We start from the raw sequence: 16,139 nt of genomic DNA, 5'->3' as shown, positions 1-16,139 counted from the left end.
GAAAAAAAAACCCAACGATCATCCTCTAGGCATTCTCAATGGCTAGGGTAAAGTCGACCATTGATAAGGGTCCCTCTGAGGCCTTAGAGGTTCGATCAGGAGAGCACCGAGCCATAGGCTCATCATTCGATGACCACTTTGCTATTTACCTCATCATTCCCTCCAATTAGAGCAAACAAATAACAAGATAGAAAGAAAGGGCAGAACAAGGGGCAAAAATCTTAAAACAACTGAATTGGGGCTGAGAACCAGGAGGATGTACCGGAAACTTAAACTTAGGAAGCTTTGATGGAGGGATGGAAAGACAAATACTAGTGGTGAGGATGACAAGGGATATAAGGCGAAAATAGAAGGGAGAAAGGACTTTGAAGATGAAGCACTAACCCGCTCTCAACCTCTCTCTAGACAATTGACAACAGAAGGCTCAAAATGGAGACAAAATAAGTTGCCAGTATTTATATAAAGCCTTGGGCAGCCTGGATCAATACTACTGTTTGAGGGCCTAAGATGATATCTGCCACATGTCAGCCAAGCATTCAATCCTAGATCATCACTCAAAGCGTTACCGACAAAGCATCTAATTTTCTTCCCTAAAATCCTGCTGCTAATGATACCACTTCGGAAAGGGTAGATGCCAGTATGCAATCATAAATGCATTCTCTAGAAGATTTCTGAAGCTGATAAGACAACCCCAACTGATCGGCTTCATGGTATGCCTCAATAGTCAGCCTGACTGGATGAAGGCTACTTCCTTCACTCAAGCCGATCAAGATAGCTTGGCCTCAGAAATAAAGGGCAAGTGATATACCTCGAAGCCTATCATAGCCAATGTGGCAAGCTAAAGAATGCGGACTCGCTACATAGTCGTACTCCCCCCCCTCCTGACTAGCAACAGTTTGGCCATAATTGCAATCTATTTGCCAAACGGATGTGATGCGCGAACAATCCTCATGGTTGAGAAGCGTGAGCATGATTCATGGGCGAGATACATGAGCTATTACTATAACGACCTACGTTCAAGCTTGGATTGCTTGGCTACAAGCTCCAACCCTCGCTTATATATATTACATCCTTGATGGCCCTCTAGATAAGTTTCTTTTTGACTTCCTAGGCTACCGCTCTAGCCTCCTTCTGTTTCCTAAGAGTCGTGCTAGACTTAGAGATAGAAGGATCCCTCGCCGGACATGCTCCGGTGGGTGGACTTCCTTATATCTGCTGTTTCAGATCAGATCCAATATCAGAGCCACAGTCGAGACAAGACCTTTGCCATCCATCGCCAACTAGGAGATGTGCAATATCGGAGCCATCGTCGTCCGAGCGCAGCAGCCATCGGACCGTCACCATGGAAGTTCGCAATGATCCCTAGCTGGTCTTCCTGATTTGGATGGTAGATGAGCCAAACACATTAGCGACCCTGTCAGCTCGATGTCCTGGCCGGACTGGTTCTAAGCAGCAACATGAACTATACAGCAAAGTTTTCTATATTGTGATATCCAAGCTATGGTATGTAGGCTAAGATTTTGCATTTAAATAAATTGTTGAATTCTTGCCTCACAACCCACGTGATCAATGTTGAAGTGCTACCTTTCTTGTAATGCTACAAATCCTTTCAAAACTCGTTAGCGAACCTCCTGAAGAGCTCTTGGAGCTGATTGGCATACCATCCCATGCCTCTGCCACATTCAGATGAATTTGTGTTTAAAGGAGTTGAGCAACTATCAACGGCTTGTGTCAATTTTTACAAAATTCAGGGACTTTCCATTATAAAAGCTTATACAGGATCATGATTAGGGTAGCAAATGGTTTTGGTTGGAGCTCATGATCCAATCCGGTCCGCTCTAATCACGCCAAGTCCATTTCAGTTTTTCAGATCATAAGTATATAAACTTCTATGTAAATTCTTGGGAAGGTTAAAGACTTTTGTTTAAATATGAGAAAGGAATTACCTATATTCCAAATGTCAGATAGACGTGGTACCCGAAGGCCTTTGGTTATTACTGCATCTTAGGCAGTCATTCTTCGCCACGGATGCTTGCAAATTAGGACAATAAATTAGACGGAGATTAGTAAACCATTCACCTGGTGCAAACCGGCAGAATCTCCTTTAATAGTACATAGCATTAATGGTTAAATAAACTTCCTGCAATCTGTTTGAATAGTATATAGCAAATTAGATGATATTTTATGTGGACTATACTGTAGAATTCTTCAATAAATCTTTTTTACTAAATTATTAAATATTTTATTTGCTGATTCTCATGATTGTTTCTATAATCAAATGGTTTAGTTTATTTAATTTACCAAAAAAAATCCTTCCCATACTAATTCTCTACTATGGATCCAATGGGACCCACAGGATTTAGTAAAGATGTTGAGCACTTCATGTGGTGAAAGAAAGTTGATGCCGGTTGCTTTCACGCGTTTGCATTGTTGGGATCAGTGTTTGGTTGGTGGCTCTAAAAACAATGATAAATCTTTCCAGCACTACGGTAATGGTAGCTTTTCAAAACCTATAAAAAATAGCTTAATTCATATCTTATTCTTAAGATGGTGAGATGATATCCCTCGCATGACAACGCCACCAGCATGTCAGCGGTCCATGTGAAAGAAATTGTTTCCCATGAATATATATACTTGCAACGCACAGGTGCAATTCATGGGTCGTTCACCGTAGTAGGTTGGGAAGCTGTATTTTTTTTTTTTTTTTGCTTGCTACAATGAATGACGCATATAATTTTAGCATGAATACATTAAAAAAAATAATCAAAGAAGTAACAAGTCATGAAGCACCTAGGTAGCTCCCTCTCACTAGTTTAGAAACTTTTTAGAGTAATTTGCCGCAAACAAACTCACCTAATCCGCAGCTCCATTAGTCTTCCTATAGATATGCTTAGTCTGGAAGACTACGTTTTCACCTGTCATATCCCAAATGTCCCGAAGTAGGAGATGACAGCCACTCCTGTCACTAGTGCACCTCTGAATCCAACCGATCACCGTACCCGAGTCATCTTCGAATATAATTACGTTGGCTAGCTGTACGCTCTGAGAATGACACAGACTCGCCCAGGCTGCCCTTAGCTCTGCCTTAGGGACAGAAATATTGAAGATAAGGCACCCACCGGCTGCCACCACCCTTGAGTCCAAGACACTGATCACAAAGCTCGCACCGCCCCTCTTGTCGACATCCAAAATATATCAATCAAAGTTGACCTTAGAAAAATTCGGAGGTGGGGCCTCCCAGGTGATGTACACCGTCTGTGGCTAGATGTAGAGCCCAAGGTACCCCGAGCTATCAATGGCCTGTCTGATGGACCTACATGGGTGATCTCTGCAACTTGCACTCGGGCCCTCTCCCCGACAATCCTAGCCAGCCAAATATGGTAAGCAATATTTGTTGCCCTGATAGCCACATACTGGGTATGAAGTATGGCGATCCACCGTCTAAGCACTTGGGTGAAGGAGATGGATTGGCATCGAGCATCCGACGAGATATCAACAAGCCTCTATACACTCACGATTCGATCGCACTGGAACAAAATGTGGTCCACAGACTTCTTCACCTTGCACTTAGGGCAGTGCGGCTGGATGCTCAATCCGCGCCTGTTCAGGACGGACCATTTCGGTAGCCGACCCAAACCACCTTTCAAGGGAACAGGGCAACCTTCGGGTGAAGACTGAACCTCTAGATCCAGGTGCAGTCCTGCCTTAGTTGTTGCTCACTCTATAGAAAGCCGTAGATATCTCTAACTTTGATCCTAGGGTTGTAGGACATACATCAAACCATCACATCCGGATTAGCACACTTCGGAACTGCCGGTGACTGTACTCCATTGGTCGAGAATAATGAAGATCTTATCCACGAAATCTTAATGTCATGGGTACTAGCTGTTTATCATTGGATAAACTTTAAGTTGATGGTACAGTCAAGATTGCAACACATTGATTCAACTACCAGAAACCTAATTCATGCTAAGAGGAATCCTATGCAGAATTAGCACATCCAATTTTTGTTTTAATGATAACCTGGAAGGATACGAGAAACTGATTCAGGGGTGCAACATGGTTTGGGTTCATGTGAATCCAATTTTTCAGCCAACCAGTATGGAAGGAGTAAATTGAGTTGGGTAATATTGGATAAACCCATTTTCCATTCTTGATTGGATTGGCATCTAAGGCTTGGTAACTTGATCAGCTTGGAAGTCAACTTCTCTGATCCAAATTCCCCTCAAAAAACTTCTTTGACCCTATATCAATCAAATTCTAATTGAGGGAGCCAGAAACAATTTTTCAACCCAACGCAATGAGATATCGATGGAACCAGCCTTACCTAATCCAATCAGACATCAGTGGAACCAACTTGACCCAACCTGACATGACCTAAGCCAAGCCAACCCAATCCCAACTGAGTTGTGTTTGATTTGAAAATTTCTAGAGAGATTGGGTCTATCTCGGTCCAAGTTGGATTTGTGGTTCGGTTCCTAACATTACCTATAATAATAGGAGCCTTGATTCTTGGACAAAGGTACAAACAGGTTCTGATCACCCTTGGTTCACCATATTTCAAGAATGTAGAGGAGAAGGTGTCACCCTTTGAAATGACTCTATGGTCCAAGTACTTGATATAGATTGCGTGGGCTTGAAGATAGTCTATGTAAGAACCTAATTCTTCATAATATATTACATATGCCCAGTGTTCAGAGAAAGCTTATTAGTTGATTTTTGTGATTCGAAAGCAGCAACAAGAATGTTCTAGAATCTAATAAAATTATTATATCTAGAAATAACAAATGCTGGTAAAGATTTTGTTAGTAGGGGTTTATTCAAACTCAATATGACAAAAATGAAAAATCAAAATGATGGAAATGCCGCTAGACTAGACAGACCTTCAGAGCATCTTCAAAACTCTATTCTGGCCGTTAGCAACTTTTATGGATTTACAAATGTTATTTTCCATCATTCTCTCTGGTTAGAGAAAACCCATCTCCGTGCAAGTTGTCATCTTTTGCAGCTTGGCACTTGTTGGCATCAATCTTCACAAATTTTTTTATCTATCCATAAGTCCTCATGATCTGGTTTATCTACTCACTTAACAAAGCAACGGTACGTATGTGCCGGCTCTCCTCGAGTTCTCACACCTGTAACATATTTTCAACCTCCTTTTCCTTGCTGCATATGTAATCTGATTTTTTACAGCCTGTGCTACTCAATTCAGCCCAAAAGTCACCATGTAGGCATGAAGATCTTAGATATTGAAGATAGAACATATGCTTAAACCATGGGGAAGCTCCACCTCATAAGCATTTCTCCAAACTCGCATAAAATTCAGCACGGACCCATATTTTTGCTCTTCAATTGATGATAAGTACCAACATGAAGCCTTTCTTTTCGGAGAAACATTGTGACATAGTCATCGACAAGAAGTCTTTAGATCTTTGTAATTCGTGCTGCAAATCGAATAAAGATGGTTTATGGAACAATCCAAGACCTCAATCAAAAAGCTTGAGTTCTTTGGCCCTTATAATTTATCCATTGTATAGCCGATGTAGGATTAAACAACCAATACGAAGCCTCACATTTTTTCACCATTTTAATCCTGACATTTTTACCAAGCTAAGGGCTAAAATTCATTGAAATCTAATTATAAGTACAAAAAATTCAATCGTACACATTAGATCGACTCATGGCTGGTCTAAATTGGCCCATTCCGTAGTGTCTTCTAGTATCATGAGCTGGTCCAATCGAATACTATTTGTAACAACTCAGGACCTCATTTAAGAAGGCTAGCCAAGAAGGCTTGCCAAGAAGGGGTTATTTAGATTTCTTAGCTCCTATCCAAAGCATCTATGTGAGGCTATGGGCCCTTAAACCTATTGAAGCCTCAGTGTCTTACTCCTCCGAGATACCCAATTTGTGGCCGCAGCTACATCATTTCCAGTTGCAATGTCAAACGTCGTTGGCCTCCCTGACTTTTTCTCTCGCCCCTCCCATCTTTGCAATGCACCTCTAAACTAGTTTTCCCCGAAAGCAGCGACTGATGGCTCTCCTATGTTCAATTTTCCAATCCCTATTTTCATGAGAACAAGCCTATCGTCGGTTCCCAGCCAAGCCAATCTCTCTCGTTTCTTGCATTAGCGTGCGCCAAAGCTCTGCCACCTACAGGGTCCAATGTTATGCCCTTCCTCCAGCCATTTCAAGCATATGTTTTTCCATCTCCTTTTCTATTGTTCTTGGTCAATCTTGGTAAAGGGATCTAGAACTGCTCCGAAAGCCATGTAGCATATCAACCCCTATCCTGCCCTCGTTGGGCACTATTGGATCCCATCATCATTAACCTTTATTGTGTTATTATTATCTTGGTCTGAATCTTATTTTGCTTGACCAGTTGGATTGCTTGTTTAGACCGATTTGGGCCCATCGAGCGCTGCCACCTAGCCCCTTATCTGATTTTTACAATTGTTCCTCCTATTTTTATATATTTGTCCTTTCTAATTGTTGGACTTGATTCTATGTAGGGGTGTAATCATCTAAAAAAGAAATGCAGCAAGGGGCCATTAAAATATAGGCTGTAAATCGAGATTTTTTAAAAGTTTATTTGGATTTGTCTGTATCATAAGGTAAGTAATGAAACATTCCTAATTTTTTCAATTATTTACTCTGAGTAAATATTGATATCAAAAGAATTATCAATTGATTAACATGCAATTCATGAATTTCATAAACTTGTATTTCAAAAAGGAAAGCAAAATTGTAAATCGAATATGCTATTTTATAAATATGGTATTTTGGTTCACTCCGTAGTATATAAGTGCAATATTCCAGTCTAGCTATAGGATATAACTATAGTCATAGCCAAAAAGGTTGTTGAGTTAAATTACGATATCGTAAATTATTTTTGTAAATATGAATATGAATATCAATATGAATATGAGTACGGTTATTTGAATAAACATGAATAACCTTGAATATAAAAATTATTTATTTAAACATAATAGTTATTCTTATATGGTTAGTATTAGTAAGAATATTTATCTAAATTATTACATGAATTATCTAGTTAAACAATTCATTACTTACTGGGTTTCTAGGCTCATGATTTGATCTTTTCTTTCTTTAAAGATTTAGAGAATTAGTTAGTAACAGGGTACTGCAATAGGCATGTGATTAGAAGCAAGAGTCAATTGTACCAACATTGCTTAGAATAAATTATGGATATCTCTTGTCAGTTGGATTTATAAATTATTAGAATTTGGATTTTAGTTATTTTAATTCTTTGTGTTATTTCAATATCAGAGCAGACCAAGCCCATAGCTTTTGTAGACTACGGGACATTACAACATGGGCATATTTGGGTTAACCATGGGCAGATTATGATATTTATGATTGGATTTAAATGGATTTGATGTTTTAATTAGGTGAGGACGCCCAGGCTTAAAAATTTATGCAGTTATGTATTTAGTCCCACAATGACTATGTATTGGATAGATCTTGAGTACTTGTAAAAGGCCAAGAAACCTAAATAGCACCTTCTTGGCTAGCCTTTTTAGGTGAAGTTTTGGGTTGTACAATTTATTTGTATTTATATCCTTTTATCTTAAATTTGAATTTACTTGTTCTCCAATATTCCCCCCCCCCCCCCCGGGACAATAAATGCAAATCCCTTGCACTCCCATAACATGGTGTAGGATAGGAGGCTTGATTTGGTCTTTGACCGCTAAAACTACTACAGCCGGTGCAAGTTGAAGTGTAAATGATGGTGCATAATTGCTTCAACAATTGCCTCCTTACTTGTACTTGCTTGAGATATACTTAGGCTGCATTAAGATACCAAATAGTTAACCAGTGTGTGCACAGATTAAACCATTTATAACTACTCCCTAATTAGATAGCAATGGGTTAGATCCACTATTTGGTTGATATTCCAAGAACTAGTAGGATAAGCACTAAAAAAGATTAAAAAAGTAAAAAGCAAGATCCACTGAATCAGTACTGAGATCCATACTGGTTGGTGAACTTGTCGATACATACCGGTTTGGTACTGTACCGACACATAGTATGCTTGGGTGTTCTGATTCCATACCAGCTCGCTCTTTTGTTTGAGTTTTTCAAGTTCAAATAATTGATAATCAATCTTTTTCAACTTTTTTAATAATTTTAAGTTTGATTTGATATTTTTTTGAAGTTTCTATAAGTCCGATTTAACCTAAATGATGCATCCTATTGTTTTAAAATGATACAAAATATTAAATGATTAGTGAGATATTGCATGCTACAAGCAATATGAAATATCTTTAAATCAAGTAGTGAGGTAGAAAATATAAAATAATATAATCAATTTCATATATTTAATATGCAACATAATACCGATATCTAAAATCTCATTGAGTGGTGATGCCTCTCATAGATATCCAGATCATTAGCATAGTCAGGAGATAGATCAACGCACCCCTCTAACCAAGCGACATTGTAGTATTGTATGTTCATTCCATAAGGAACGCGCTCCAAGTTATAAGCACTCTCGAATCTCTCACTGAAGCTCTGGCCTCGAGAGGTGTACTCTGGCTGATAAACTATATGAATAAATGGTTGTGAAAGCGCCTATACGAATAAGCTAGCAGTAAAATTTGACTAGTAAGATGCTTTGAACTGTATAGGGTAGAAGCTATCAAAAGATGTCTCAAATACACCATATTCATATCCATATCTGTTTGGGTGATAGGCTGCCTATGGCTGTGGATAGTGATGGGCATCGGGCCGTGCCGGGCCGGCCCGGCCCAGGCCCACTGGGCCACGGACTAAACGGCTCGTGCCTGGCCTGGCCCGCTTCGTTAGCGGGCCGTGCCGCTCAGCGAAAAACCGAAGCCCGGCCCGGCCCCAGGCCCGTGGATTGGCGGGTCGGGCTCGGCACGGCACGAGACGGGCCATGCCAGGCACGGCCCGCAACGGCTCCAAACGGCTATTTCCTCCCAACAGTCCAAAAATGGCTATTTCCAACGGCTATTTTTCCAACGGCTATTTTTGGTTTTTTCCCAAAATACCCCTCCCAACAGTCCAAAAACGGCTAATTTGAGGGGTATTTTGGAAAAAAAAATTTGGAGTCCTATAAATACCCTTTTCCTCCCTCATTCTCACCACACCAAACCAACTATTCTCTCCTTCTCTACTACTACTATTTCTCTCTTCTAAAGTGCTCTTCTAGCAATTTAATTTTTAGTTTGCATTTAGCAAGTGTTCAAGTGCTACACAAGAGGAGGTTCCTGTTGAGAAGAGAAGGTCACTCCTGTTGAGAGCACAAGAGGAAGCTCAGAATCTCGGCTCTACCTCTGCCCTCTGACCCTCTACTCAATTTCTCCTTGTGGTTAGTTTTTATTTTTTGCATTCATCAATTTAGATATGTCATCTTTTGAAGAAAGTCATTTTGGCATTCCTCCTGTTTCTGAGGGAGAAGAAACTAATCCCCAACCCCATGTTCCTAGTTCCTCTAGAACTAGTGAACCGAGTGGAGATCAAACCTCTTCTCGTAAGAGGACTAGTGCTGTATGGAATGAATTTGATAGAATTATGGTTTGATGGAGTCTGGAAAGCAAAATATAAAAAATGTGCCAAAATTTATAGTTGTAGTAGTAGTGGGGGAACAGGCCATTTAAAAAGACATCAAGAGAGTCATAGGATGCATGATTCTCATGCTCAAACTCAAAGTACCCTTAATATACAAGGGGGATCACTTGTAGGTAATTTTGCATATAATCAAGAAAATCAAAGAAAAGCACTTGTAAAATGGATAGTTAAGGATGAATTACCTTTTAGTTTATGTGAATCTTTTAATTTTGAAGAATATGTTCAATTAAACCTACAACCTACTTACAAAAGAACTAGTAGGCGTACATTTAGAAGAGTAGCTATGACTAACTTTTTAGCAATGAGACAAAGTTTAATTGAAACACTCTCTACTTTAAATGTAAAAATTTCATTAACTTCTGATATTTGGTCAGCATCTGTAGGTAGTAATTGTTTTAGTGCCATTACTGCTCATTATATTGATAATGATTGGCAATTAAATAAACGTATTCTTGCTTTTCGTGCTTTTGATTTTCCACATTCTGGGCAACAAATTTCAAATGTCATTTATCAAACTGCATGTTCATATAATATTAATGATAAAATTATGTCTATTACTTTTGATAATGCATCTAATAATAATTCTGCTGTTATATTATTAAAGGACTCATTGCATCCCATGTTAAATGGAAATTTATTGCATATTAGATGTGCATGTCATATCTTAAATCTTTTTGTTCAAGCTGGCATGGGCATGATTCAAGATGTGATTTCAAAAATTAGAAATGCAGTTTCTTTTATTCATGCTTCAAGATCAAGACTTCAAGAATTTAAGGAACTATGTATAAATCATGGTAAACGTTTTAAAAAATTTAAACTTGATGTAATTACTCGTTGGAACTCAACATATAGCATGATACATGATGCATACCCATATAAAAACTTATTAAGTGCATATATTAATGATCGTGGATTAGGCTTTACATTGACTGAAACTGATTGGAATAAAGAAAAAATTTTGGAAGATTTTTTGCTTAGTTTTTATAATGCTACTAATGTTCTTTCTGGTATTTATTATCCAACTTTATGTTCATTTTTACAACAAGCATATATAATTAGTCAAAAATTTGTAGAACATAGATATGATGATGTTTTAATGCCTATTATTGAACAAATGGAATCTAAATGGAATGAGTATTGGGACAAGATATGTCCTATGCATAACTTAGCTACTGTATTTGATCCAAGAGTTAAATTGAATGGCGTGCTAATTTTACTTGATGCATACTGTGAAAATATGATTCAAGATCCTGAACCTGCTAAAATTGAGGTAAAACAACTTCTTTATGATATTTATGCTATATATGATGAAAAAATTCGTGGATCTAGATTCTCCGTACAAAGCTCTATTTCTTCTTCTAGTAGTTCTCGTTCGTCATCTATTTTTTCATTCATTGCACAGAGAAAACACACACATGCTTCAAGTTCATCTTCATCTTCTTCATCTTTAAGTAGTGAACTAGAATTTTATTTACGAAATGATCTTCAGTCTGCATATGATGAAAATCAAATAGAGAGTCTAGATGTATTATCTTGGTGGAAGAGTGTTAAAAATCAATATCCTGTTATGTCTGCAATTGCACGCGATATTTTAGCTGTGCCGATGTCCACAGTAGCATCGGAATCCGCTTTTAGTGCAGGTCGGCGTGTTCTTGACGAAAAGAGAAGTAGGATGACTAGTGAAACGGTTGAGATGCTTCTCTACTTCAAAGATTGGTTGGATGCTGAGGCGAGACTTCAAGATAAAGGTGGACATAATACAACATCCTCTGATGATGATGATACAAACACTACTGAATAGTGAATACTGAATCACTGATGATTAGTAAGATTTCTTAATTTTTTATAATTGTACATTTTTATTTTTTTAATTGTTAAAGTGAGTTATCTCTATTTTTTCTCCTTTCTTATTGTATTCTGGAGGTCAGACCAAGGTTCAAAGTCCAAACCTCCCTTCATGTACCATTTTGATTTAAATTAATAAACTGGTAAGGGTCTATGCCAAACCCCCCACCATTAAGGTGGCTTTATATTAATAAATTCTTAGTTTTCAATATTTATTAGTTTATTAAAAAAAATTATTTCCATTTATTTTAAGGGAGACGGGCCGTGCCTGGCCCGGCCCAGGCCCGGTTCAGGCCCTTATGGGCCGTTCCGGGCTGGCTCGCGGGCCGTGCCCGGCCCAGGCCCGCGGGCCGTGCCGTTCTTGGCCCGCGGGCCGTGCCGTGCTTGGCCCGCGGGCCGCCCGGCCCAGGCCCTAATGGGCCGTGCCGGGCTCGGCCCGCGGGCCAGAAAATGGCAACCCAGCACGGCCTCCTTTAATGGGCCGTGCCAGGCACGGCCTGGTACTGTAGCACGCGGGCCGTGCCAGGCATGGCCCGCTTCGTGCCGGGCCGTGCCGGGCCATGGGCGGCCCGGCCCAGTGCCCAACTCTAGCTGTGGATGATAGAAGCCAGTATACGACACAGAACCTGATATATTTATGGATTCTACTCCACATATGTAGTCATCTGCAGTTGCATTGTGTCCTACTGAATGACCTCGAAGAGCCCATTTCTTATATGCATTCGGATCCTCGCGGGCTCCACCAAATCGTGCACGGTGGTCCTTATCTTGTGTAGCATGCATAAATTAAGACTCACCGGTTAATCGAAGACCATCTTATGGCTGTATCTTATAAATGGTGGTCTTATGTCCTCCACTCCTTCTCTGGCCAACAGATCCATCATGACTACTAGAACTGCTGCTCCTGATCTCTGAGTTTGAGTGAACTAGCTCCTCCACACTCTTCATTGGGGCTGCAGGTGCTTTTTTATTTCTCTTTTTGATGTGCTGTGCAGCTACCTTTTTACTCTTCATGCTACTTGTTGCTTGTTTACCCTTCGTATCACTCGCTGCTTGCTTATCCTTCGTGTCACTCTCTTCTATCTTATCCTTCCTTCCCCTCTCTACCTGGCTATGTTTGGAGGATGTATGTCTCCCTCCTGACTGAGTTGACTGAGTAGCGTAACGGCCTCGTCTAAGATCTCTCGATCATATCTCTAAGAGGATGTTTCGGATAAGGAGTCATATGGTGATCGGCTCTCTTGTTGCTGTGGATGATCAGTTAGAAGGATGCTTGGAATATTTTTCTCTGCCCATTGCCCTTTATTGATTCTAGCTTCGCTGGCTACGAAACTAGCCAGTCGTGGAGGCAATCTTCGCTCATCAGGCTCCGGCTCGTGCTGCTGGCCCACAAGCCATCCGATCATAGGATCATATTCATCATCAACGAAAGCACTATGGATCGGTTCTATGTACTTTATGTGGAGTGATTGATTAAAACCCTATTTGATTTTGATGAGCTCAAAGCATTAGAGTATATATGTTGTTTACTAATGAATTCAATTGAGTGTTTCAGTGAAAATCTTGTCTAAGTGTCTCAAGACTTGGTTCATAATATTTTGGATAAGTTAAGAAGTCAGTTTGAACCAAAGTCTGAGACTCGAGTCGACTCCAGAGTATTACGAGTCGACTCCAAGCGTATCAGGATCACTGGCACGGGCTCGAGTCGACTCCTGACCATTACGAGTCGACTCCAACTGAGAACAGACAGACAAACAGAAAGCATCAACTCAAAATCTGTCAGCGAGTCGACTCCTGAAGTGCGCGAGTCGACTCCGATGTTTACCGAGTCGACTCCGGAGAAGTATGAGTCGACTCCAAGGAGTTACAGGCAGAAAAGTCAGAGAGCGGTTTTCGACCCTGAGATTCGAGTCGACTCCTGTGGAACGCGAGTCGACTCCGATGGTTGGCAGGTCGACTCCAAAGATAGTGAGAGTCGACTCTCAGCAGTACACAAGGCAAAAGTCAGAGAGCGTTTTTCGGACTCTGAGATTCGAGTCGACTCCCGCATTGCACGAGTCGACTCCGAGACACCGCGACCCCAAAGAAGACAGAAGACCAATTTGCTGTCTCTGAGATTCGAGTCGACTCCCAGACAGCTCGAGTCGACTCCAAGGCAGCGCTTCACTAAAAACACAGAAGACTAAGTTTCAGAAACTGAGAGCCGAGTCGACTCCAAGACTGGACGAGCCAAAAGACAGTAGATCGAGAGTTCGGGCTCTGAGCGCCGAGTCGACTCCCAGGATTGTCGAGTCGACTCGAGTGGACCAAGTTCAAAAATAGATCCACGGACTCCATGGGATGAGCCGACTCCGAAAATGCCAAGTCAGCTCCAGAAGTTGGCGAGTCGACTCCGGGTCAAGTCGAGTCGACTCCCAGTCGAAGAGGCGACTTTAATTCAAATCCGGAACAGTTGCCGAGTCGACTCCAGAAAAGCATGAGTCGACTCCCGCTACAGCCGAGTCGACTCCTGATCGCGCGAGTCGACTCCAACCCACCAACGGACATATTATCAGGCTGTGCAGAGTGTGCAGAACGGGCAGAAAAAGGTCTCTAACGGCTAGTTTCCGTGGGGGATGGCTTAAATAGCCACAGAAGACTGTAGCAAGGAAGAGAACAACCATTCCACTCAAAGTAATCAAGCTTTCAATCTCTGCAACCTGGTTTTCAACGGAAAAGAGGGAAGAGCAACATTAACTGCATCCACCTACTTCTTCCCAACATTGAAAGAGATCTCCTCCTGCATTCAACTCGACCAGACATTCAAGAGGAGACCCGAAGTTCAAGAAGCCCTACTCTACTCCAACTCAAACGTGTTTGAGGGCTTCTAACTTCTCTTTTGTTTATATTGTTATTTATCTGCTTTTGAGAAGCTCTGTTTTTCTGTTACTCCTTTTTACTTCCATCTTGTCTTTGCTTGGTTCAATCGGGGGATTGAATCAAGGGTATTGAGGTTGGTTGGTGAGCCGAGTGTAAAACCAACGTGTAAGGGTTCGATTGTGATTCCGGAAAAACAATCGGGTTGGTTCTAGTCGGTGAGCCTGGGAAAACCGACCGAGTTCGTTGGGAGCTCGTAAAACAACAAGTTTGGTTGTGAGCTTGGAAAACAACCGGCTGTAATCCAAGGGGTTATAGTGAATTCCCAAGTGAGACTTGGGGAGTGGACGTAGGAGCAAGGGTTAGCTCCGAACCACTATAAAACATTGTGTTTGTGATTGTTTGTCTCTCTCTATCTCTCGCATTTTATTCACCGCACATAGAAACTAATTAATCATCTCGCAAAAGCATTAATTAGTTATCCACAAAAGTTTTAATAGCCAAATTATTTTAAAACCCAATTCACCCCCCCTCTTGGGTTGTCTATCTGGGCAATAAGTGGTATCAGAGCCTAAACTCTTCTACCCTAAGAGTCAAAGATCAAAATGACAACCCCATTTGGATCTTCCCACATTGAGGATCAGTCCACCCAAAGACCCCCATTCTTTAATGGATCTGACTACTCATATTGGAAGGCTAGGATGAGAATATTCATCCAAGCCCAAGACTATGAGATGTGGACCATTGTAGCAAATGGGCCATACATCCCATCCATTTATGTAGAGGGGGTCACTGTACCCAAACTCGAAAAGGATTGGGATGAACACGACATGAGAAATGCACAACTCAATTCTAAAGCAATGAATGTGCTTTACTGTGCACTAGATAGGAATGAATTCAATAGAGTCTCTACTTGCAATTCTGCAAAAGAGATTTGGAATAGACTTGAAGTGACCCATGAGGGCACGAATCAAGTCAAAGAATCCAAAATAAATATATTGGTTCATAAGTATGAACTATTTAAAATGGATTCTAATGAAACAATCACTTGCATGTTCACTAGATTCACTGACATTGTCAATGGCCTAAAAAGCCTTGGCAAAAACTATACTAACAATGAGCTTGTCAGGAAGATTCTTCGATGTCTACCAAGGTCATGGGAAGCCAAGGTGACGGCAATCCAAGAAGCTAAGGACTTGAACAAGCTTCCACTTGAAGAGCTCCTTGGATCCCTAATGACTCACGAGCTAACCATGAAGCAACACAGCGAAGAAGAGTCCTCACATAAGAAAAAGGTAATAGCTCTTAAATCCACATCATCTAACAAAGATTTGTCCTGCAGTAGCAGCAGTGAAGAAGAAGATCATGAGGGAGATGATGATGAGGCTCTTCTTGTGCGCAAGTTCAGAAAATTCATCAACCACAAGAAGTCCTATCATCAAAGGAGAGGCCCCTCAAATTTCTATCGCAAGGATAAAGGTAAGAAAAGGGAAAATGAGGGGATTGGATGCTATGAGTGCAAGAAGCCGGGACACATCAGAGCTGAGTGTCCCTTACTTAAGAAGGGCAGCAAGTACAAGAAGAAGAAAGCCCTTGTCACCACCTTATCGGACTCCGACGCATCATCTTCATCATCGGATGAGGAACAAGAAGAAAAGGCCAATTTCTGCTTCATGGCCAACGAAAATGAGGTAACATCCGAAACGCATCTAGATTTTACTTTTGATGAACTTTATGATGCATTTAATGAACTAATGATTGAATATAAGGCTATAAACATTAAGAATAAAGAGCTAAAACTAGCTAATCAAACTTACATACAT

Source organism: Phoenix dactylifera, unplaced genomic scaffold, assembly GCF_009389715.1.
Source record: "Phoenix dactylifera cultivar Barhee BC4 unplaced genomic scaffold, palm_55x_up_171113_PBpolish2nd_filt_p 000119F, whole genome shotgun sequence".
NCBI lineage: Eukaryota > Viridiplantae > Streptophyta > Magnoliopsida > Arecales > Arecaceae > Phoenix > Phoenix dactylifera.
The sequence above is the reverse complement of the archived record's forward strand: the minus strand, read 5'-3'. Positions refer to the sequence as shown.